General features: G+C 40.2%; 1 protein-coding gene across 1 annotated transcript in view; it reads left to right on the top strand.

Moving 5' to 3' along the window:
* The first annotated feature begins 13,036 nt into the window (after positions 1-13,036).
* IL1RAPL2 (interleukin 1 receptor accessory protein like 2) overlaps positions 13,037-26,438 on the top strand; it is a 1,145,014-nt gene continuing 1,131,612 nt past the window's right edge. Inside the window, exon 1 of the mRNA XM_060292358.2 lies at positions 13,037-13,869. The gene's annotated coding sequence lies outside the window, so the exon portion shown is untranslated. The remainder of the gene's footprint in view (positions 13,870-26,438) is intronic.

Here is a 26,438-nt window from a genome sequence, read left to right as displayed (position 1 = left end):
GGGCAGGGAGCAGTGGGGGGAGAGTCAAGGACAGAAAGAAATGTAAACCTGATGGGCTGCTGAACTTCAATGGAGCAGTTAGGGACAGTAAGTTCTGGAGGGGACGGGCACTTGTGGGGAAGGGCCAGAGTTAGCATCATCAAAGAATCTTCTCCTTCACAGTTGCACTGATCATTTTGGCTTGCATTGACATATATCCCAGGAGCAATGTAGAGCCTCCCAGGCCGTCTAATGAGAGTAAGAGAGCCTGAAACCATTAAGAAGGCTAGAGTTATTGTTCCTGTACTTGCACCTGGTCCCATGTGCTACAGCTTACATTCTCTTCCTCCCTGCATCCTAGCTGTGCTTGACCTTACAAGGCGGAAAGGGTTGTGGCAATGGCAATAACAGTCCACCTAGCCTTGGGGCAGGGACAAGATCTTTAGAGGTTCTAAGCTCTAAAATTATGCCTCCACCTGTAAAAACTCCAAACCTTAAAATAATTGAATGTTTTTAAAGTTCTAATTTTCTCCTATATGACTAAATCATTGCTTTTCCCCCTTTATTTATCAAATTCCAACATATTTCAGAATTTGTTCTTCTTGGTATGGGAGTGGGTGAGAACAGCTGATTTGTTGGTGCCTTAAGTAGTATATTCTGTGCCTTTGGGTAATCTAGCACTGTGGTGGATAACATTGAAGGGGTCCGATTCCCCACACAATGACTTCCTTTCTTGCTACAGAGCTGGACATTCCCAAGCTCTTCTTGGGGATAAAGAAAGGGCTTCTGTTAGCATTCAGTACTATACATATTACTACAACAACCCGTTATAGCCTGAGCACTTTCTCAGTTTGCAAATAGAGAGCAAAGATCCAAGGGGCTGGATCCAAGGGAAGTTTGAAGGGCAAGAGGAGAAGGAGAAAGTTTTCAAGTGTAGAGTGCTGCTGGGAAAGAGAAGGCTCGGGTGAGGTGACTAATGGGAACCCTTGCGCAGCTAGAGGTGCAGCCTGGGCTTCTAGATACCAAAAGGAAGGAGGAGAAGAATCAAATTGACAGTTTTTGCTAAAGGTACCCCCACCTGGGTAGTGATGCGAGTGGGAGAGTTTCTGTGGCAGGGCAACTGGTACTGCAGAGAGGGGTTAAATAGGGCCTTTGCCTCATCTCAATTTCTCTGCCAGCCTGGGAGAGCACCAAGGAGACAAAACCATGACCTTGTAAGGGGCTGGATCCATAGCTTCCATCACACCACTGATTCCTGGTCCTCACTCTTGCCTGTTCTTCACACCTAACGAGGCATAAAGTGAAAGTTCTGTGCTCACCCAAGCCCTTAGGGAATAGGAGCAAAGTGCACAGGCGACTTGGAGCAAATTGGGAGGGAGAGGGAGGTCCTTAGTGCGATGTTCTCAAATAATGAGTTAAATAAGAAAACCCCATAAAATCAATAAACCTCAAAGGACAAAATCTAAAATATTTGGATGTCTAAATTCTCCTTTAACCAACAGTAACATTTGTGAGGACTCGTTCCTTATTCTGTCATTGTGTAAATGCTCAATTTCGCTGGAAGGATGTTCTCATCTTATCTATATTCTACAACATTGACATTTCTCTTTTCATTCACTTTTAAGCCTATTCCAAGTAAAGACTGCCAACTGTGTCATATTAGCAGCGGCTGTGAAATGGACTATTTTCCACTAGTGGCTAAGATGAGACCAGAATATGGAAAATAAAGCTAGTTTTAAATATTCGATTTGCAGTAGATATGTATGAATAATTTATGTGTCCTTACTTTATAACATAGTAATTAAGGTACCACTGATTTATTATAAAAAAGTTAAAGTATGTTTAATGATGCCACTTTGTGCATTTAAAATTAAAATATAAATCAAAGGTATCATTAAAAATAATTTCACCTTACTATATATTTCAAAGCCCAGGGGTTATTTTATTGCAATGTGCCTAATCTCTTAATTCAGCTAAAAAAAGAGATAACTCTAAGAAGTGACATGATAAATAATTTAAAGCATAACACTTTTATGCCACAATCCTGACAAAAGAAGTGAAAGATGATCTAAAGTGTCAGAGGTTCTAAATTGCTGAAGAGGTCTTAGCATTCTTGTGTGAATTTTTGGCATATGAAAGAGAAATTTCTGTTTATTGACATTTTCTCATTGAAAGATTTAGAAAGATTCAACATTGATAATGGTTTTGTTGATCTGAAGTGAATTGGTAGGATTACTGTTGTGTCTAGAGCTTGTGACCACGACAAGGAAAAGAGAAACAAATTTTGACTCCTGGTCATCACATAAGGAGACTGACTCAGAGGACCTGAGAATGGATGTCCGGTATGATTCATGATGGAATGGCAATACTAGGAAAAAGAGAAAGAAGAATATCAAGATCCAAATCCATCCTTTCTGCTATGAAACAGTGTATTTTATGTTAGCACAGCATTTCCACTAAGTGTGTCTGATTATTATTTTTAGCTTATTAATGATACTATAATAGTAGCTAGTTGGTATTTATCTCCAAGGCATTCTAAATGATTTGCAGGAACTTTTTATTATTCTGTATCTTATCCCTATCAGGTGACAATATCACTCCCCACCCCTCCTCCCAAGGCAATTTAGAGAGAGAAAAACAGAGATACCAAAAAAGAAACAGATGATTTTAAAGACAACCACAACAGCAACAGAAAAATTTTTCAGATTTTCTGATTCCCACCTGGGTATGTTCTGCACGGAGCTTTGCTGCTTTGCTTCAACGTGTATGATCTAAAATAACCAGCATGCAGTGGAAGTCCAACAAAGTGAAATCTTACCTTTTGAGAATTAATTAGTGATGTTTTTGACAAGTGTGAATTTTCTTTGGTACCTTCACGGGAAGTAAATAACAGCTACCCAGATCCCTAAGATGTTGTCTTATATTCTAAGAAGTGAAGATTTATATTGGGGGTAGTATGGGGCTTGGTGTTGGGGGCAGTTCTTATTGGAGGCTTTCAATGGCTCTTGGTGTTTTTAAGTTAAACTGCCTGCTGAAAGTTGGCACTCTTTTAGAGAATAGGGGTTTGTTATGGACCGAATGCTCGTGTCCCCCTCAAAATTTGTATGTTGAAATCTGAACCCCCAGTATTAGGAGGTAAGAACATTAGGAGGTAATTAGGTCATAAGGGTGGAGCCCTTATTAATGGGATTAGTGCCTTTATAAGAAGAGACACCAGAGAGCTCCTTTTTTTTTCTCTCTCTCTCCCTGCCTCCCTCTTTCTTTACTACCTCCCTCACTCTGTCTGTCTCTCTATCCCCCTTCCTGTCTTCCTCTCTCTCCCTCTCTCTCCATCATGTGAGGACACAAAGAGACCAGGAAAAAGGCCATCACTAAGAACCCGACCATGTTGGCACCCTGATCTTAGATGTCCAGCCTCCAGAATTGTGAGAGATACATGTTTGTTGTTTAAATCACCAGGTCTATGGTATTTTTGTTATAGCAGCCTGAATTGTCTAAGACAGGGCTTTGAAATTTTGTTAAGAAAGATCTTTGTCTTAAAGTTTAGAGCAGATCACAAGGCCATGGCATGCAATGATAAAGCTACTCCTGGTGTTTATTCTTATTCTGTAACAATTTCTGGTAAAACATGATTTTTTTTTTTTTTTTTTTTTTTTTTTTTTTGCGGTACACGGGCCTCTCACTGTTGTGGCCTCTCCCATTGTGGAGCACAGGCTCCAGACGCGCAGGCTCAGCGGCCATGGCTCACGGGCCCAGCCGCTCCGCGGCATGTGGGATCCTCCCGGACCGGGGCACGAACCCGTGTCCCCTGCATCGGCAGGCGGACTCTCAACCACCGCGCCACCAGGGAAGCCCAAACATGATTTTTATTGTGTTAAAGTATCAGCTATTGGGTATGGCTAAGGAAAATGATGTTCTGGTTAATCCAGCAGTCTGGTTAATAAAACTTATCATTCATATACCAGTTTTCAAATACTGAGACAACAGTATCATATACTTGATGGTAAATTGATGTAGAGGATACTTAAAATTTTCTCTGATGATCTAGAACATATTACAGAATCGCACGATGTTGCCAGGGCATCTTAAAAGGAGCAGTTTTCCTTGTGCCATAAATGAACTGAAATGACAGCTGAGAGTTTCAATTACTAGAATGCTGTACAAGAGTGTTTATCTAGAAACACACTACAATAATTAATTACCTTATGGCACTCTCTTTCTTTAAGATTGGCCCCAACTTCTCAATGCTTTAAAAGTACTCATGTCAAAGCCAGAAACCTTAACCTACAGCATTGCTATTTGAAGTACAAGTCCAATTTAAAGCATCATTATAGAGACAGTCTTGGCTCCTGATGTAGCAAAACCATTTCCCTAAGTGTCAGAGGTGCTTCTTTAAGCACGGGATTACTGTTTTTTGTTGTTCTGATTGGGATTTTCTTTTATTATAATGCAGAGGATTTTCTTCTTTTAGTGACAAAAGCCCAAGCTCCAACCAATTGATTTAGAAGGCTATATATAACTGACTTTACCCTTTCTGGCAAATGTGCTGATGCTTAGTGATATCTGACTTTCCTTTGACAAGGGGTTTCTTGGTGATTATAAAAATAAATAAATATTGACTTCCTTTTTTTGAGGGCAACAGAGGTTTTTCAGTCAAAGTCTTATTTTTTTTCCTATTCTCTTCAGAAACCCAAGCTGATGGAAGAGTTGCTTGTTTCTCTAAGGAATGAACCAAAGGTAAAGGGATTGAGGTGACATGTAAGGAGAAATTTCCTGACAGTGTAGTAAAACATGAGAACTAGTTTTGTCAAAGAAAGCTGTTGAGTATTAGACAGGGATCTCCTCCCCACCAAGAAGTCAGTCAAGGCTTGAGATGTGAGAGGGGAGAGCCAGCTCAGTGGTTATCCCTGGCCTGTACCTGCCTTCTGGTGCTTGAGCTTGCTGCTTTTGCCCACTTCTGGCCTCAGTAGGGAGATGGTGATAAAACAAGGAGGAAAATGAGGAGAGAAGAGAAGACATATACTGCCTCCTTATGAGTCTGTGTTCTGAAGTTTATACCTATGAAGCTCTGTCTCTCCCACTGAATTAAATACAAGATCCTCAGCCTGACATTTGAGGCCCTCCACATATTGGCTCCAGTCTATTGTTCCAGATCTCTGTCTCTCTCACTCATCCTTTCTAGGGACTCTAGGCCACAAACCACATGGGCCCCTTTTCTCATAAAATGCACCACAGAGTTCTGCCATACACACTTGCTCATGCTTAGCCTCTCTGGCCCTCTTGCTATTTCACTGAACTTGAATTCTACCACTTTGAATCCTTACTCACTTAGTCCTGGCCACACTGGTCTATTTGCTGTTTTCCTTTGCTGAGCATGCTCCTGCCCCAAGGCCTTTGCACTTCCTATTCCTTCTGCCTGGAACATTCTTTCTCAGTTATAGAATGGGGCTTGTTCCCTTATCTCCTTTAAGACATTCCTCAAACCTTGATTTTCCTGTGAGGCTTCCTTGACCACTCTATTTAAAATTAAAGTTTTCCTGGCCCTCTCCATATAACCTACCCTGCTTTACTTTTCTCATAGCACCATTCTCTGCTATATTATACCACTTACTTATAAACTAATTTCTTTTCTGTCCCACTCCCCCCACACCTTTACCACCAGAATTTAAGTTTCATTCAGGCAGAGATTTTTGTCTGTGTTGTTCACTGCTGTATACCCAGCACCTAGAAATGGTGTCTGACGTACAGTGCACTCTCAACAAATATTCACTGAACAATGAATAAATGGATGCTCTGTCTTCTGCCTGAAATTCCCCTCTTCATATCCACCTATATTTTAAACCATCCTCAGATGCTACCTCATTCATGAAGCCTTCCTTGATTCCTCCCAACATTATTTTCCCTCCTCTGACTCCCTAAAATTTCTCCTGCTCGAAGTGAACTCACTGTATTCTCACCTGTGCCATTGTGACCTGTGAGTTTTCTTCTTCCTTCTAATATATATTTACCTCTTAAGGGCAGAGTTTGTGTTGCTATCCATACTCCTTTCACAAATATTTTAACTTTAAAAACTCACTTAAGAGTTCCACTTCTGGGATGGCAGTATGAGGAGCTCCACAGATCCACTCCCTGTTGAAACAAGCATAACTGATGAAAACTTTAAAAGAAAAACTGGAAATTGTCCTAAGGCATACAGTAAATAAAGCAATATTTATTCCACAAGAACAGAATGTTCTGAAGCTTTCCTGAAATGAAATGACTTATTTGAAATAGAATATGAGGGAAGTTCGAGCCTAAGGGAACTCAAAAACAGTGGAGATTTTGGTGGTAAACAAATCAGAGGAGGCTAGTAGCTCTTTTTAATTTAGAACAACAAGATAAACCATAGGATAGCTAGTTCACTAGAGAACCATGGTAAGAGACAGCAGTGAAAAGCCATCCTGGAGTCAGAGCAAACCTTGAAGACTGGCTCCCAAAACTAGTCTTGGCCAAATTTAACTGGTGCAGACCATGGAACAGTTTATGCATGGAATATTGTTGAAAACAATAGAAAATTCAACCCAGTTCCTGGAGCATAACATCTGGGTGTGATACCTAATGAGGCACACAGCCTAACAGAGAGGTCAGGGAAAGAGACAATTAAGAGAGCCCTGCTAAAACTACAGTCATTCCAGGATGATTGTGTGCATGGCCTAGGCTTTGGCCACTGAGGAATGACACCAAAGGCTTCACATGTGGGAAAAATAGACTTCACTAAAATAGCCTATCCAAGTTATTAAACAAATAAACAACAAGCAAAAACAAAAACAAGCCTCAGAGAGTGGGGGGGTGGGAAATCAGTGTCCAGAGTTGCTACATTACCTTAAATCTCCAATTTTCAACTCCAAATAACAAGATATGCAAAAACAAACCAGAAAAGCATGACTCATTTACAGTAAAGAGAAAAAAACAACGACCAGGCAATAGAAACTGCCTGTAAGAGGGCCAAAATGTCAGGTTTAACAGACAAAGACTTCAAAGATGTCACTATAAATATGTTTAAATAACTAAAGTAAACTATGCTTAAAGAAGTAAAATAATTTATGATGAAAATGTAATCAAATAGATAATAACAATTAAGAGATAGAATTTTTTTTTAAAAAAAGAACCAAATGGAAATTCTGGGACTGAAAAGTACAATAACAAAAGTGAAAGTTTGTTAGAGGAGCCCAACAGTAGATTTGAACTGGCAGAAGAAAAAAAGTCAGTGAACTTGAAGATAGATCGTTAGATATTATGCAATCCGAAGAACAGAGAGAAAAATATAATGAAAAAAAGAATAGGGCCTTGGTGAAATGTGGGATGCCATTAAAGCACACTAAAGTATGCATAATGGAAGTACTTGAAGGAGAGGAAAGAAAGGAGTAGAAAAAACATTTGTGGAAATAATGGCTGAAAACTTCCCTCATTTGATGAATATTAATCTACATATCCAAGAAGGCCAATGAACTATAAAAAGGATAAACACCAAGAGATCCACATGCAGACACATCATAGTAAAAATGTTGAGAGACAAAGAGAAAACTCTTAAGAGCAGAAAGAGAAAAATGACTTATCACGTACAACAAAACCCCAATAAAGAGAAAAAGATGGTTTCTCTCAGAAACAATGGAGGCCAGAAAGCATTGGAATGACATACCCAAAAGGCTGCAAAAAGAAAAAAAATCTATGAATTAAGAATCCATAACCAGCAAAAGGAGCTTTCAAAAATTAAGGCAAAATAAAAACATTCTCAGATGAAATAATGATAGAATTTGTTGCAAAAGATCCATTTTATAAGAAATGCTAATTGAGGTTCTTCAGTATGAAAGCAAGTGACCCCACAAAGTAATTTCAATCCACATGAAGAGAAAAAAAGCACCAGCAAAGGTAATGATAAAAGACAATATAAATATTTCTTTTCCTTTATTCTTTTCACTGATTTAAAAAGCAGTTGTATATTTGTGCTGCTAAGATTGTAACATGCAGAAATGTAATATTTGACAATAACAGCACAAATGAGGTTGGTGGAAGCAATGTTATGTTAGAGTAAGGCAATAGCAGCAGAAGGTAACTTATAGCCATTGGAAAAAATGAAGAGAATCAGAAGTGGTAAATAAGGCTAACAATGCAAACAATATAAATATATATTTGATTTCCTTTCTTCTCTCAGCTTCTTAAAAAGACATAAAATCATATACTGTAATAATTATAACAATGCATTCTTGGGTTTGTGACATGAATAGATGTAATATGTATAATATTAATGGTACAAAAATGGGAAAGTGGGAGCACAGCTATATAGGAATAACATTTATTTTTATCACTGGAATTAACTTTAATATAAATCTGAAGTAGAAAGTATGTACAGATGTTCCATAGTTTATCCTAATGATAGATAATTATTTATGATTTTAAAAATACTTAGAAAAAAATAAAAAAAATAAAAAATACTTAGGTGGAAAATAATAGATGCATATGGTGAATATTTCTAAGTGTAAAGGGAATTGCATTAGTCAGTTATTGTTGCAATAATGCATTATGATAAGGACCCCCACAAAGTATCAATGTCATACCACGACAAACATCTGTTTCCTATTCACAAGTTTGTAAGTCAGCTTGGTTTGTAAGTCAGCTTAGGTTCACTGATCTCATTCGGGCTTGCCTGGGCTTGGCCCCGCTCTGTGGGCTGGTTCCAGGTTTAGTCCATGTATATTATTCTCTTTGGACCAGGAGCTACCCAGGGCTACTGGTGGGTAGAAGAAGCACGAGGAGCCAAGCCATTAGCATCAAGTCTGCTAATATTCCTTTGGTCATAGTAAGTCATGTGGCCAACTGCAGTGGAATAGGGGAAATACACTCCTCTTACTCTAGTGGGAGGTACTAAAAGTCACAAGGTAAAGGGTGTAAATGGATAATTCTTTAACAGTGAGGGTGTGACAAATTCCAATGTACCTTATAATATCTAGTAAAACAATAAAACATAATCTCACTTCACATTGCCAGTAACCCCTTCTTCCAAAAAAGAACCACTGTTGCTAATTTCTTAAATATTCACACAGAAATATCTTTTTATATATGAGTATGTGTAGGGTGAATGAGTTCATATCAATAGTTTCTATAGACATTGCCATATTGTTCTCCAAAGTGGTCGCACTAATTTACACTCCAGCTAACTGTGAATGAGAGGATCCGTTTCTTCACATGCTTGCCAACACTAGGTACTATGAAACATTTTTATTCTTTGCCATTATGGTTTAGTTCGCAGTTATTTCCCCATGTATACATGTCCATTCACATTTTTAACTCTATATCTATTCATGTCCTTTGCCTATTTTTCTGTTGGATTATTTTTCTAACTGATTTGTAAGAGCCCTTTATATATTAGTAAAATTCTCCCTTTGAGTTGTTGCAATTTTTCTCCCAGTTTATGGTTTGTCTTTTGACTTTGCTTACTGTGGTTTTTTTCCCCCGTTGGAGAACTGTTTAATTAGTATGTACTAAAATTTATCAATCTCTTTCCTTATGGTTCATGGGTTTTAAGTTTTGCTTAGAAAGGTGCTCCCCACCGGAGGAGGTTCACTCCTTGAGATTCTGATTTAATAGAACTTCAGCATGGTTCCAGGAATCTTTAACAAGGTGCTAAATGAGTAATTTTGGCCATCAGCCAGGTCTAGAAACATGGATGAAATAAGATCAAGTATGTAGGGCACCTGGTAAATGAGCAGACATTCAGTAACTATTTGTTCTCTAGTCTCACCTTATTATCCTAATAGGTAACTTTGAAATTTGCCTTGGGAAGAGATAAGTTTAAGTTCAGCATATTTTTTGCTTATTTTTTTGCAAAGCTACTTATCCCAGTTGTTAATTTTGTAAAGACTTTTGGCTTCACTAAATGATTATCAGCTCTTCTCACCATTAATCGGCAAGCATATATTGAGTGCCCATAATTTGCCGAACTCTGTAAAGTCCTGTTTTTAATATTATTAGGAAGATGATGATACTTACCCTTCCCTAGTGGAACATGGGAATCAATTTGTTTATTCAGCAGTAGTGATTGAATTATGTTAAGCTTGCCACACTCTCACCTATTTATTCATGTAACTAAGGACAGTTTTGCAAAAAGGCCATCTGTAGGTAGGGGTGCTAACTATAACTTGATATATGTCCCTAGTCATGAAATAGATTGGGCCTAATTGGCCTAAACAGATGGTTCTGGCCTTGTTCTTCGGTGCTTATCATCTGACAATGGTGGTGCCAGACCCTATTATTAGATCCTTGGGTGATCACACTAATTGCCCCTTTTCGTCTCCTGGGCTAGGCAGAGTTGAAAGATTTTATTTAAAATGCTTCTCAATTGTTAACATGTGTTTGAAATCACCTGAGGATCTTGTTAAAGTGAAGTTTCTGATTCAGTAGTTCTGGGGCTGTGGGCTAAGATTCTGCATTTCTAGCAAGCTCCCAGGTGATGCTGCAATGCTGCTGGTCCTTGCATATCACTTTGAGGAGCAAGGCCCTAGACCACAAAGTTTCACTAAATTGTTTTTGAGAAGTCAGTGGTTCCTTCTCCATTTTCTTGGCATTTTGTTCCTATTTGGTCTCTTTATTCCTATATTCCTCAACTCTTTTGCAATTGCTTCATTTAACCATAAGCCAGACCAGTAGGATAGGTCAAAGAGCAGCCCTCTTTGATGGGTACCAAGAACCCTTTCTCCATCCAAAGAAAATCCACTGATCTGCCATAGTGCCTTAGTTTCCCCAACTCTGGAAAGCCTTCTTAAAGCCTCTGGTGAACGGTGATATTACCCAGGCGAGTAAGGTTAGCTAGACTAGTTAGGCATTTATCACACTGGGACACCAACACATTGTCATCAGCAGGAAGAGTACTGAAAGAATGGTTGGTACACAGGAGAGTAAGTTTTTTTTTTCTTCCCTCCCCCACCCCAACCCGAGAGTAAGTTTTGATGGGGCAGCAGGTACAGAACTTGGATACATAAAGGCACTGAGTGTTAGAGTGAAGTTGGGTGGACTTGGGCGTAGAAAGATGATAAAAGGAATCAACAGGACAGGAAGAGGGTTTTTTTTGGGGGGGTTGTTTTATTTATTTTTTTAACTGTTGACTACTTGACAAATTGCTTAGGGATATTATTGGCTGCTATCCCCACCGAGCTCCCTTCACCCTGACTGCTGGCTCCTTAACATCCTAATGTAAGTGAGATTTCCTGGTTTGGCCAAATGGCCTCACCTATGACAGCCTAGCTGCTCAGCTCAGGCCCAGGACATGAGGGCTTGGTGCTATGCTAAAGGCAAGACTGGAGGCACCAGGCAGGTGAGATGTGAGGAGGACGTGTTCTTCCACCCTGAGTTGCTGCAGTCCCTGGCTTGTTGGAAGCACTTGGCCTTGAATCCGAGTAACATTAATGTAGGCGCGGATGGATGGCTGGAAGTGGTGATCAGCTGGCTCAGGGCAAGCACACAAGCAGAGGGACGTTTGCAGGAGCTCCACAGCAAAGAGCAAGGGAGAAATGGCTGTCTAGTCCCCATCGGAAGAATGAGTTTTTATCTGAAAAGAGGAGCTGTTAGAAAACAGAAGCAGAAACTGTAAAACATTTTCCGTTTCAAAATACAGCCCTTCCCCCACCACTCCGTGCGTATAAACAATAAAATCCTGAGAGGATAACTTGGTTCCTGCCAAAAGGACCTTACCTTCCACACCTGACTTCCCTTGATTCCCTGACTTAACCTCAACTGCAGAAAGAATTTTTCAGGGTGGGGTTTCGCCAGATTTGATGAGATGGTCAACGGCAGAAAAGAATGCATAAACTTGGCATGAGAGGTGAGAGAGGGACAGTAACTTTAACTGTGCACAGGCTCGGCCTTAACAGCCCAGGGGATGGTGGATCGAGACCAAATGGCCAAGGAAAAGAAGGAAAGCGCGGGTCTGCGCTGCGAGCAGCGCGCATGGAGCGCTCAGCTGCTCTCTCTCGGTCCCGGTCTCCTTCTCCGTCTTTGGCTCGCTCGCTCTCTCGCCGCTCTCTCTGTAGCTAATGCAGCGCGATGGAGTAGACTCAGGAGAACAGCTGGCGACAGCTTAGAGAAAGACAAATTAATAGGAGCATAGCGCTCAGCTGACCCGTTAAATGAGCAATCCTGTTAAGTGTGTGTTAATCAGCAAGGCGCCCGTGAGCCGATCAGAACGCTCTGGGAGATACCTGGCGTGGAAACGGTCTCTTCATCTGCTGCAATTCAAACCCTGTCAGATACTGAGTCGTAGTCCCTCTCTCCCATCACTCTGTAAGAGAGGAGCTCCTGGGTTGCGTGACCTTGGAGGCTCAAGTGGTCAGGAGCACCGCTCGCGAGCCTCAGGCGCGCGGCATAAACAATCATTGCCTGGATTCGCTGCCCGGGTTCTATCTCCAAGCCCATCCTGGGGTCCCAGCCCTCCCTGCCCACCGTATGATTGGCGAGGCTGGAAAACCCTGAGACTTAAGAATCTCTAACGTGGGAGGGGTGGAAAAGAGGAGTTCTCTCTGGTGCTAGGAAGCTCACATTATGAATACAATTAGGCGGCCTGCGTCTTTAATAACATTAAGTTCTGGCCTGGGGGAGCCAAGCAGGTGAACTCCTGGCCGAACTAGATACCTGCTCAGTGGGTGCAACTGGAGACCAGGATAGCTGAAAAACTTTGCTTAGCGGCTTTCCCCGCCTCCCCTCACCCAGTTCAGCGCTCGCCCCAACCCTGTAGGCGGGCCTACTCCGGTACGGACGCTAGACGGCGCTGCCGGGACGCGCTTTCCTTCTCCCGGGAAAGGTAAGAGAGAAGTGTTTTTTGTTTTTTTTTTAAACCAGGGGATGGGGAACTCGAGGTTGGAAGCCTTTCCCACTCTCCCTCCCCGCGCTCCCAAATCCTAAGGGGTGTGGAAGAGGAGGAGGAGCAGCAGTAACCCTTTTCCGTGACGTGCCGGAGCGGTTTTCTCTAATCCCCACCTCCTCCCCCGTGTAATCAGTCAGCCCGGAGGCATCAAACTGTTAGCGACCGAGACGCAGCTGTAGGTGATTTCACTACCCTCCTACCCCTACTCTAGGCATATTTTGGAGCGGCAGCAGCGGTGGCAGGATGTGAGGAGAGCCTGGAGCACGCTTCCAGGGCACCGCTCCTTCTTCAGAGTTAGGGGAGATACATAGGCTTTTGCGCACTGGCTGGAGAACGTTCCCAGGCAAGGTTGGAGCAGCGAACAGGCAGGAGAGCGGCAGTCAGGCAGAGTTCGCACCTGCCGCCTGTGCTGCCGTCAGGACGATAGGGCTGCTGCCCTCTGGGGCAAGCGTGCCTCCTGAGGGGCGTGAGGGCCACAGGCTGAGGCGCTTGCCTCCCAAGGTGCACCATTTGGCCAAGACGAGGTGGGGCTGGAGCAAGGCTGTTCTGAAGCAAAGTCTCGAAGAAGGAAGAGGCTGGGAGGCAGGAGACTTAGGAGACTCTGGCCACGAAGCCAAGAGGAGGCACCTGCCATTCTAGCGATTTAGGAACCCTCTTTAACCTCTCCCTGGCCAGCTCCCCCTAAAGTCCACAGAAGCTCGGCTGAACTCTAGAAATCTTCCCTGGGCGGGGATAAGTTTTCTATCATCCTCTTTGGCTACGACAGGGAGTGGAGAAAACGTGCGGGGCTGCCCTGTTCGCTGCTCTGGAAGACACCGTCTTCCCCACACCTCTTCCAGCCCCCTCGCCTTTGGGCAGCCTCCCTTGTCACCCGGGAAGCTCGAGCCCGCTCTCTCTGGAGCCCAGCTCTTCATCTCGCCCTGGACCGTGATCTACCCAGACGTGGAACTGCACGCTTGAGCCCTGCTGGACGTCCCCAGAAGTTTTGCAAGACTCAGGTAATGCCCATTCTCAAAATTGGACAGTTGGTTGGCGAGGGCCAGGGGATAACGTCCTGGGCTCTCAAGTGACGGCAGGGAGCAACTAGGCTGAGGCCAACGGGGACTCTGCCTCTCTTGCATCTCTTGTCCCCGCGTCAGGAAACGCTAGCCAGTTTCCTTTCCCTCCTTTAGCCCTCCCAGAAAGTTTAGGGACCAGAGCTCCCAAGGCCAGGGGCTCCTCGCCAAGGAGGAGCTCGCGTCCGCCTGCCAGGTGCTGGCCAGCCTGTGCGTTGCATTTCCGCTGCTGGATCTTTGTGGTCTCTGCGGCTGGAGCGCGGGCTCTGTAGCCTGGAAAGCACTCTCTTGCTGGGTGCTTCTTTCTAACTCTACCCACATTTCTGCCCGCAGCCAGGAGAGCAATCGGCTAGGGGATGGGGCTGAAGGTGGCTCCTGGGCGGAGCAGCGAGGGGTTCCCTGGCAATGCTCTCCCGCTCCTGGGGATTCCCAGCGAGCATGAGACAAGGGAGAGCTCTGGCGATCTGAGGCCATCTCTGCCCGCCTGCCTTGAGAACCTGAAGGGACCCCAGTTCAGACCCTGGGGTGCCACGTCTCCTTTCCCACAGGAATCCCTGCTCCCCCTTGAGCCGGTTTCTCAGGTTGAGTGACCCTCTCTGAACCATTGCTCAAGGGAGAGGACCCACACTTCAGACCCCAGAGAGGGAGAGGAGGGACAGCCAATGCGTGTAACCAGCCTTGCCACTCTGGGTCCGCAGTTGGAGCAACTAGCTTCATTTGTTACTATCAGATGTTTAAGAAAAATGCATTAGCAAAGAGACCTTGCAAATGAAGTATAGGTTATAATAATTCTCTGTTCCAGGGTTTTCTCCTAGTTCCTGCACCAGCCCCCCCCCCATCTCTATGATCCAGGGACTTTGAAGGAGATGTTAGTAAACAGGTATTTAATGTTTCCTCCAAGCCACCCACAAAAGTGGTGGCTGGGCTGGAAAAATACCTCTTGGCTGAAAGCTACTCTGGAGTCCACCTTGGGTGTGGGTTTTTTTTTTTTTTTTTTTTTAGTGGGGTGGGGATCTATTCAGGAATAATTTACCCCCCACCAGTACATTCAATCTCATCTTCTGTTGACTTCCAAGAAGAACGCTTTCTTTTCCCAGCCAGGGGAGCCAAGTTGTAGATTATTAAACATGCTGCACAGCCCCGGGGTCAGACCTCTAGGGAAGGAGAGAGAGAAGGAGGAAAGGACTTGTCCCTGAAACTTGCAAGTTCAGCAGGCACATACTGCTCAGGAAGGCTACCCTGGTTACAGGGCCCCTGGGAAGGAAGGAGTTAAGTGTCCAGGAGAGGTGTGGAGGACTGGGGGCCACTTTCCCACTTACATCCCAACCCCCCACCCCCACACGGTCTCTCCCTGAGGACTCAGGGGCAGTGGTGCCCATTGAATGCTTTGCTACTGGGCTCTTGGCCAACAGAGTAGCAGGCACTTCAGCTTCTACCTGGTCTTGCAGCTCAGAAGGCATTTTTCTCAGTGCTCCTTGCTTCCCCAAACAGGAATTAGGCAACTACCCTGGGGCCTAGGGTGAGTGAAATTTCCAGTTATACCTGAGCCGAAGTTTCAGCAGAAGTGCTGAAACTTAAGTACCTGCGCCCACTCCATCCTTTATACTCCTTCTCCTCCGCAGAGCAGCCCGTTTTGGGGCCTCTACTCTCTGACTGGGCTGTGCTGTGGCTGGACCCAATGAGGTGGCTCTGGCTGTGTACCGCCTGCTCACCATGTGAGCTCTACAATTTGGGGACTGCCTTGGGCTAGACAGCCTGCAATTACCTGTGGTTGAAGCAGATAATTTAAATAGAAAGCATTTAAATGCAGGTAAAAGGCTGTGGCACCGAAGGCTTCTGGTTCACCCTCTCTAGCCCTGGCTGGTCAGAAGGAGGAGCAAGTGGTGACCAAAGCTGTCCCGGTGACTGAGAGCCATGGCCATTTATGTTTCTGTCTGATAGGTCAAGGCCAGGCCTTCAGAGTAGAAGGGCTGGGGATTTAAGCCAGTTTTGCAGTATGGCCTCTGCTGCCCTCAATGATTTCTGGGTGGTCTTAACGCAGGTTGAGCAATCGGGCCATTTTCAGTTTTTACGAGACTCCTACTGCTAGGACTTCTGGATGCAGAGGCTAAAGGCACTGGTCAGGCATGGGGAATATAGAGGTGCTTCTGGACTGTAGTGTTTATGGGCCAAATAGAGTCTGAGTCTTGATCTACCTATTCATTTCCTGAGACACAGTTCTTTAATACAGTAGAACTTCCTTGTTTGCCAGTAATTGGTGATAGAGTCCATACAAGCATATACTGCTTGCCAGGGTGAATGGATGGTGTGGCTACCTGGGGAATAGCCCAAATTACCCACCTGACACATGTCTCCACAGGTACTAAGCCATTGAAATTTTATTTAGCTTTAAGAAGACATACACTAAAGAGTTCAACCTTATAAGAGAGATGAATTATGAAGTGACAATTCCAGTTTTGTTTAAAACAAACTTCACTTTATCAATTATGTTGGCTTGCATATTTCATTGAAGTGGCTCAGGGCAAAACATTTGCTGTTTGAGAAGAGGATAGGCTGGAAAAGTGAAATGAGTTAAAATATGGTTAAAATGATTATACACTTTGGTAAAACAGAATTGTGTGTTTACATCTGTTCCTTAAAGGAAGTCATCCCTGTGTGCAGTTTGGTGGTCTAAGTAGATTCTGTGGCAGGTTGCTGTAATATGATGAAATTTAAAGGAGGAAAAATACATTTTCTCCCTTGTACTTGGATATTTCTGTAACTGTGGCAGTACTGATGGCAGCCAGAACTGTTAGAAGAATGCACACGTTGCCTTCTACATTTGAAAAGGTACTGTAAGCTCCTTGGTGAAAACGCACTGTGACCAGGTGGAAGGAATAAAAAAAAATCCCAAGTTTCAGCTGTTTAGTAATAAAAGTAAGACAAATCACCACCCGACCTCAAGGTGTGGGCTAACAGGGCTTTTCAGGGCTGGTTTCTAGCCAAAGGCAGCAGCCTACAACCCTTAATCCCTGAGGTTTTTTTTTCTTGAGCCTACACCAGGACGCTGTGATCAGAGCCAACTTGGTGGAGAAAGATAGATAAATTCTGAATGTGCAATGTGTGCTTTAATTATCTTGAACTAGGACTTGAAAACAAGCCTCTTATTAAGTTTAGGCTCTAAGCTGTCAGTGTCAAGGGATTTCAGAGTAAAACATGCCTGACCAATATAAGGCCTGATACAAAGATGTGCTACATGGGTCCATTTGGCCAAAATCACCAATGAATTCAGACCCTCTGGGCTGGTTCACTTTGAGCTGGCTCCCAATGAGATCAGAGGCATTGGAGTGAGTCCATTGTGGGCCAGTTTCTCTTGGGCTTCCCCAGCCACAGCTATTGCTCCAAATCTTTGATCAGTCAACCTAAACAGATATTCTCTGTGCCAAGGAGCCCACCTTTAGCTGCCTTCTTGCTTTTTCTCCTTAAATCTCACCTCTTCATGTAGCTGTTCCTTGGCTTTTCTCCTGAGTTCCAAAATACTTTATATCTGGCTTGCTGTATTCCTTTATCTGGGTGTTTTATTGGCATGTAAAATGTATTCAAACACTAATTTGACCCCCCCACACACCAATGTCAGTCATCTGTGACTCCTGCATGCTCTTCCATTCCTGCCTCCTGCGTCTTATTAAATGCCCTGAGTTCTGTCTCAAATACGTTTTCTCTTTTTCTCTTTTCCTACTGCTACCCCTCCCTGTCAAAACCTCTGGATTCTTTTTTTTTCCTTTTTTTCCTCCCCTTCATCTCCCCCCTCTCCCCTTGTCTCCTCATTCCCTTCTTCCCTCTTTCCCCCCTCTTTCCCCCTCCAGATTCTTGACCTCATCTTCCATAAGAACGTCTCCTTATTGTCTTTGGTCTGCTCTCCAATATATTCTGCATATTAGAACTAATTTTCCTGAAGAGCTTTTAGTTCTTTAGTTAAAAGTGTTGGATGCCTAGTGAGTGGATTAAGTGGTATGGATTGTTATTGAATCTGAAAGCCTTTCTAACAATTAGAGTTGCCTGATACATTCAGTATGTTGCATTGTAACCCTAGGAAGTTCTTCACCACTGCAGGTATGTACATAGTGTGGCCAATCATTTGGTATGAGTTCAAATATCAGATTTGGGAGATTGAACTGGATGACCTATTACTACTAACCCAGAGATTCTATCATCCTTTAAACATCCAGGAACTCAAATAGGATCCAAATAAGATAGAGCCTCCTATCAGTTTGCCTGCTGAAATTATGCTTTTATAAAAAATTATTCTTGAGGCTGTGTTTTAGAGTCTTCTCTGTTGTAGTCTGTTACTATGCCTGAATAGATTGCTTTGTCCTGGCTTAACTGGGTGTGTGTCACTATGAGAAATATCTAGATCACTATACTTTGTTATGAAGTTTTAACATTTATATTGTGCTTGTTTTATACTTTGTTAAATGCTTTTCCCCTTTCCTTATCTTGCTTAATGCTCAAAATCTTGAGATGGGTGATTTTTCCATATTACATATACTAGAAACCAAGCATCCAAATATTTAAGTGATTTCCCCAAGATAATACATTTAAGTTGGGAAAATTTATTTTGTTTATACCAAAATCTATTATTGCTCTGAGGTCCAGAGCTTAGATGACACTAGTCTAAAATGACTTCATTCTCTCTCTACTAGGTATAAAGTCAAGACCAGATTCTTTGGACAGAAATCTGAGGCCCTTTGAGATTTAGCATCAGCCTACCTAGTCAACCTTATTTCTCACTACCTTTCTGCTCACATGATGATCTAGCTGAACCAGACCACTCACCATTGTTCAACATAACTTTTTGTTATCCATAATTTGTACCTTTGCTTATGCCATTCATTTAACCTGGAATGTCTTCCTCCTGCCCTCCCCCATCTCTACTTCTCTGCCTGTTGAGAATGAACCATATTCAAGAAGCAGCTTAAGTGCCACCTCTTCCATGCAGCCCTCCCCAATTTCTCTCTCATGCTCCATAGCCAAAATAATTTCTCCCTTCTTAGAACTCTCTTGACACGTTGGTGATTCCTCTTTTATGATAGTTGCCTTGTTTTAAAACCGTTATTGTTATTTATCACTTTATCTCCTCTACTAAAGTTTAAACTTCTTGAAGGTTATCTAATCTGCCTCTGATTCTGCAGAGTGCCATGAATACAGGGAGCATACACTACATATTTAGTTAATTGAGTTGCCATTGACATCTCAATGTTAGCCTTAATATTTTACTGAAAATCTCTATCAAAATGATAGGTACAGGTTAAATAGGAAATTACCAGATTTGTTATCAGCTAATAATGCTATGAAGCAATATAATAGGGAAGTGATTTTTTTGTTAGTGTTTATTATTTTTTTAACATCTTTATTGGAGTATAATTGCTTTACAGTGGTGTGTTACTTTCTGCTTTATAACAAAGGGAATCAGCTATACATATACATATATCCCCATATCTCCTCCCTCTTGCATCTCCCTAGGGAAGTGATTTTTAAAATAGTTCTGCTCTAGAAGTGCTTTCCAATAAACATGTGATTGTATAAATTTAAATAGATTCCAATTAAATAAAACTAAAAGTTCAGTTCTTCAGTCACACTAGTGACATTTCAGGTTCGCAAAAGCCACATGTGACTAATGATTACTGTATTGGAAAGTTCAACTATAGAGCATTCCTATTAGTGTGGAAAGTTCTATTGAACAGTGCTGTTATGCAATAATGGTTCTCCACATTTATTTCCACCTAGAAACGTATTTACAGAGGCAACTGATTTCATGGGTTTATGCAGACTTATTCACAGTCCCCAGTGCCATAGTGCTGCCACTTTCCTTTCCTCTTAGAACACAAATCAGATAGTAACATTACAGGAATCACTTTGACTCTATTTGAGGGAAAAATGAGATATGTACATCACATGAAACACCTTCCAAAAATATCCAGATGAAATTCTGAAGAAGAATTATAAGGAACTTTCCATTCTGCATATAAAATATAAATTGTACTGGAAATTAGAAAAATATTGTGGTACTTGTGTTGGAACAGACAAATCAATGTAATGGAGCAGTGTCTGTTTCTTTGGAAATAGTAAACTATTTCCAAATAGACTATGGATTTTAAGATATGATAAAGAGGCATTTCAAACCCATGGGTTGGGAGAAAAGACAAGTTTTTCAGTAAATGTGGTTAGGACAACAGGGCTAGTCTCTTGAGGGGAAGTTTAATAAAGCTACATCTATACTCACCATTTAAATCAAAGTCCCAGCTGGGTCAAAGATTTAAATGTAAAAAAAATTAAACTATAAATGTACTTGAGAATATATTATTTTAAAGTTTATATATTATAATTTAACATTTATAATATTTTTACAGTTTTGAGATTAAGGAAGATTTTCTAATCACTTTATGAAGACTGATGGCTTAAAGGGAAAGATAAATAAATTTTACCTTCAAAACCACTATCTGGCCAAAAAAGTACTGTAATCAAGTTTGAAAAAACAACAAACTAGGAAAAAATATCTGACATATAACAAAGATTAGATATTCGCAATATATAAAGATCCTACACATCAACTACAAAGTAAATGTCCTAACAGGAAAATGGTGAAAAGTTATGAGCATAATATTCATAACAGAAAGAATACCAACAGACAAACTCACTTTGAAAATAAAAACTAATAGTTTTCACCTATCAGATTAGAGAAGATTTATGAGATTTACCAAACACAGTGTGAGGATATGGATTATCTAATGTACTGTTTAAACTGGTACATTTCCAGAGGGTTATTTATCAATCTGTATAAAAATGTGAAAAGTACATACCTTCTATGAGCTAACGATTTTACTAAGAATTTTTTGTTAGAACATAAATGCAAATGCTAAAAGATATATATACAAGAATGCTTGATAACATTATTTTTTTGCTTACTTTGTTTATAGTAACAAAGCTTTGGAAGCAACCTAACTGGCTATACTAGTGGATTGACTAGGTAAATCGGGATGTGTCAATTTAGCCAATTAGTACATACAAATTAAGGATAATGTAGACCTACATTTATTGATATGGCAGTATATCTATATATACAATTTAATGGAAAAGGTAGATTACAAAGCAGAATAATTCAATTTCTGCATATTTCTATGTATTTCTATATAGCTACATGTGCATATAAACATGAAAATGTATAGAAAATTGTTCACCAAAATGTTAATCATTGGTGGAGGGATTTGGAGTTTTTCTTTTAAAAAATTTGTGTTTTTAATTATTGTTTGTATTTACGGTGAGAATGATAAAAGCATATATAATGCAGGTAAAATACTCAGTACACAACACTCAAATGCTTGGTGCATGATGGTAGTTATTCTTCTATCATTTACACAATAAGCTAGTCAAAGTTAGATGCAAATTTCAGAAGGATTCAAGTAATAAAGGTGGACAAAAGGAAAGCATATAATAACTTGAATAAAATAAAATTGGAAAGAGTTCCTAATAATAAAAAGAAAGAGAAGTCAAGAAAAATCAATAAATCATTTTCCTTAACATTGAAAATGTGTATGTGTAAAACATACAATAACAGGTAAAGATAAATTGGGATAAGTAATTGCAATATATGACAGATAAAGGTCTACTTTTACTCTGAAATACGACTTTCCATCAGCTAACCACACCCAAATAATTGTGTTATTTGGACTCTTATTTTTTTATATTATAAATGCAAACCTACAGTTATTGTAGTATTTCACATCCCACTTCTGATACCACCTACATTAATTCTGGTGAGTTATGGATTGGTGGGGAAAGGAGCACACTTTGTAATATCCTAATTTAATTAGACAAGGAGAAAGCCTCATAAGATGGGAACAGATGCAGCGTATCTTAGCATGGACTTAAGCTGGTCCCTAGTTCCCTATAGATTTACAGCTGCCAGTACCACTATCTATACAGGGAACAGTCCTGCCAGACTCAAAAATATAGCTGATTTTTCTCCCCTGCAACATTAGTTTTTTATACTCATAGTCTAGTCACCATTCTGGAAAAAAAAGCTTGTACTAACAAGCTTTGTACTTCCATTTAAGGGGTGTTTAGCACTAATAGGCTCCACTGGTTCTTGAACCATACTCAGCATTAACAAGGCCAAATCCTGAACTGGGGAAAGAGCCAGATCAGTGCCGAGATGTCCCTGGACAAAATATCTACCTTCAGCTTTCTAGGATACAAAAATGTCCATTTCCCTGATGTCTACTCTCGGGTTCTTATTTGATATCCTTTTAAATGGGTGGTTCTGACACTGAGTTTGAACCAAGGACTATGACGAAAAATCTCTTATATACACACAGTAATGATAGCTAACCTCTACTAGGGACTTATTATATTCTGGGCATTGTTCTAAGTGCTGTATATAAAATCACTTTCTCATAACCTATCTCATCGGAAGGTAGGCAGCATTTTTATTTGTGTTTTAAGAAGATGAAACAGACACAGAAGTTCAGTAATTTGCCTAAAAACTCACAAAGCTATTGAAATGACTGTTCTGGGATGAGAAACTAGCCAGTCTAGCTCCAGAACCCATGCATTTAAACATGATACAAAAGTATATATACATATATATGCTAAGATAGTTATTTTATTTTTCTTGCATGCTGTTGTAACAGGTTATTTTTTTAGTTCCTTTGTGTAGCTTTCAAATTTTCTACAATTAGGATATGTTACTTCTATAATGACAAAGATACATGATATTAAAAATTGAATTAATGCTTCAGATTGAGTAATGAACATAGCCCTCTCAACTCTTTGATTTTGTATTTTTTAAAGTAATCTAAGGCATTGGTACCATGGAACATATTAATCAAAAAGCCCATTTATTATTTGAAGGTGGTACTTGTAGTCTGTTGATAGGAAGATAATTGTATTTTGCAACTGAAAGGCATAATGGGAACACCCCTGAAACGTTTGCTTTAAAGCCTAGTATGTATAATTATTTCCAAGTTGAGCCTAGTGAGAAGTCTTGTTAACTCCTTTGTGATATTGCTTCCTTTCTTATCCAGCCTAAGCCTTGTAGTATGTTCCTCTTGCTAGCCTTATCTAACTCTAGAATCATCTTGTCATTAAATCTGCCCAGAACACGCCTCATTCTTGGATCAATCTAACCATCAATTTCTATGCCCCAATATCTATGGCTGAACTCCTCTAGAAAAAAAAATCACAAGTTCATCAGGACCAGTGTCACAACCAATGCATGGTATACAACCTAAGCTGGAACTTTCAGAGCTGCTAGGAAGACTTTAAAGTTTTTATTGATGTATAGCTGATTTACAGTATTATATTACTTTCAGGTGTACAACATAGTAATTTGATATTTTTATAGATTATACTCCATTTAAAGTTATTATAAAAGACTGACTATATTCCCTGTGCTGTGCATTACATCCTTGTATCTTATTTTATACCTAAAAGTTTATACCTCTTAATCCCTTTCCCCTACCTTGCCCCTCCCACCACCACTCTCCCCACTGGTAAGCACTAGTTCTGTTTCAGTGAGTCTCTTTCTGCTTTTTTATATTCATTTGTTTGTTTTTTATATTCTACCTGTGATATCATGCAGTATTTTTCTTTGTCTGACTTATTTCACTAAGCATAATAACTTACAGGTCCATCCATGTTGTTGCAAATGGCAAAATTTTATTCTTTTTATGGCTGAGTAATATTCCATTACGTATATATACTGCATTTCTTTATCCATTCATTTGTTGATGAACACTTAACATTGCTTCCATATCTTAGCTATTGTAAATAATGTTGCTATGAACATCGGGGTGCATATATCTTTTCAAATTAGTATTTTTGTTTTCTTCAGCTATATACCCAGAAGTGGAATTGCTGGATCATATGGTAGTTCTATTTTTTTTAAATTAATTAATTTATTTATTTATTTATTTTTTAACATCTTTATTGGAGTATAATTGCTTTACAATGGTATGTTAGTTTCAGCTTCACAACAAAATGAATCAGTTATATATATACATATATTCCCATATCTCTTCCTGCTTGCGTCTCCCTCCCTCCCACCCTCCCTATCCCACCCCTCCAGGCGGTCACAAAGCACTGAGCTGATCTCCCTGTGCTATGCGGCTGCTTCCCACTAGCTAACTACCTTACTTTTGGTAGTGTATACAGCCACTGTGGAGAACAGTATGGAGGTTCCTTAAAAAGCTACAAATAGAACTACCATATGACCCAGCAATCCCACTACTGGGCATATACCCTGAGAAAACCATAATTCAAAAAGAGTCATGTACCAAAATGTTCATTGCAGCTCTATTTACAATAGCCCAGAGATGGAAACAACCTAAGTGTCCATCATCGGATGAATGGATAAAGAAGATGTGGCACATATATACAATGGAATATTACTCAGCCATAAAAAGAGACGAAATTGAGCTATTTGTAATGAGGTGGATAGATCTAGAGTCTGTCATACAGAGTGAAGTAAGTCAGAAAGAGAGAGACAAATACCATATGCTAACACATATATATGGAATTTAAAAAAAAAATGTCATGAAAAACCTAGGGGTGAAACAGGAATAAAGACACAGACTTACTAGAGAATGGACTTGAGGCTATGGGGAGGGGGAAGGGTAAACGGTGACAAAGCGATAAAGAGGCATGGACATATATACACTACCAAAGGTAGTTCTATTTTTAACTTTTTGAGGAACTGCCATACTGTTTTCCATAGTGGCTGTACCAATTTATATTCCTACCAATAGTGTACTAAAGTTCCATTTTCTCTATAACCTCACCAGCATTTATTATTTGTCATCTTTTTTAATGATAGGCATTCTGACAGGTGTGAGGAGATTTCCCAATGTGGTTTTGATTTGCATTTTCCTGATGATTAGATTTTGAGCATGTTTTCATGTACCTGTTGGATATCTGTATGTTGTATTTGGAAAAATGCCTATTCAGGGAAAATGCCCATTTTTTAATTGATTTATTTGTTTTTCTGATATTGAGTTGTATATGCTCTTTATATATTTTGGATATTAACCCCTTATCAGACATATCATTTACAGATATCTTCTCTGATTCAGTAGGTTGTTTTTTCATTTATTTAATGATTCCCTTTGCTATGCAAAAGCTTTTAATTTTAATTAGCTCCCATTTGTTTATTTTGTTTCCCTTACCTGGGGAGACATATCCCCAAAATATTGCTAAGCCTTTTATCAAAGAGTATATTGCCTATGTTTTCTTCTAGGTATTTTATGGTTTCCAGTCCTACATTAGGATCTTTAATCCATTTGAGTTTATTTTTGTATATGGTGTAAGAAAATGTTCTAATCTCATTCTTTTACTGGTAGCTGTCCAGTTTTCCCAGCACCACTTATTGAAGAGACTGTCTTTTCCCCATTGTATATTCTTGCCTCCTTTGCCGTAGGTAATTGATGATATGTGCATGGGTTTATTTCTGTGCTCTCTTGTCTGTTCCATTGATCTATGTGTCTGTTTTTGTGCCAGTACCTTACTATTTTAATTACTGTATCTATGTAGTATAGTCTGAAGTCAGAGGGCATGATACCTCCAGCTTTGTTCGTTTTTCTCAAGATTGCTTTGGCTATTTGGGGTCTTTTTGGTTCCATACAAATTTTAGGGTTATTCTAGTTATATGAAAAGTGTCATGGGTTTTTTATAGGGACTTCATTAAATTTGTAGATTGTTTTGGATAGTATGGACATTTTAACAATAGTAATTCTTCCAATCCATGAACACAGGATATCTTTCTGCTTATTTGTATTGTCTTCAATTTCCTCCATCAATGTCTTAGAGTTTTCAGAGTATAGGTCTTTCACCTCCTTGGTTAAGTTTATTCCTAGGTATTTTATTCTTTTTGTTGTAATTGTAAATGGGATTATTTTCTTTCTCTTTCCAATAATTCATTATTAGTGTATAGAAAAGCAACATATTTATGTATATTAATCTTGTACCTTGCAACTTTACTGAATTAATTCTTTACTTTTTCTTGGCAGAGACTTTAAGGTTTTCTACATATAGTATGATGTCATCTACAAATAGTGACAGTTTTACTTCTTCTCTTCCAATGTGGATGCCTTTTATTTCTTTTTACTTGTTTGATTTCTGTGGGTAGGACATCCAATACTATGTTAAATAGAAGTAGTGAGAGTGGGCATCCTTGTCTTGTTCCTGATTTGAGGAAAAGCTTTCAGTTTTTCACCATTGAGTATGATGTTAGTTGTGGGTTTGTCATAAATGGCCTTTATTATGTTGAGCTATGTTCCCTCTATGCCACCTTTGTTGAGAGTTTTAACATAAATATATGTTGAATTTTGTCAAATGCTTTTTCTGCGTCTATTGAGATGATTATGTGATTTTTGTTCTTCCTTTTGTTAATGTAGTGTATCACATTGATTGATTTGTGGATATTGAACCATCCTTGCATCCCTGGAATAAATACCACTTGATCATGGAATATGATTCTT

This window comes from Globicephala melas, chromosome X, assembly GCF_963455315.2.
Source record: "Globicephala melas chromosome X, mGloMel1.2, whole genome shotgun sequence".
NCBI lineage: Eukaryota > Metazoa > Chordata > Mammalia > Artiodactyla > Delphinidae > Globicephala > Globicephala melas.
The sequence above is the reverse complement of the archived record's forward strand: the minus strand, read 5'-3'. Positions and strand labels throughout refer to the sequence as shown.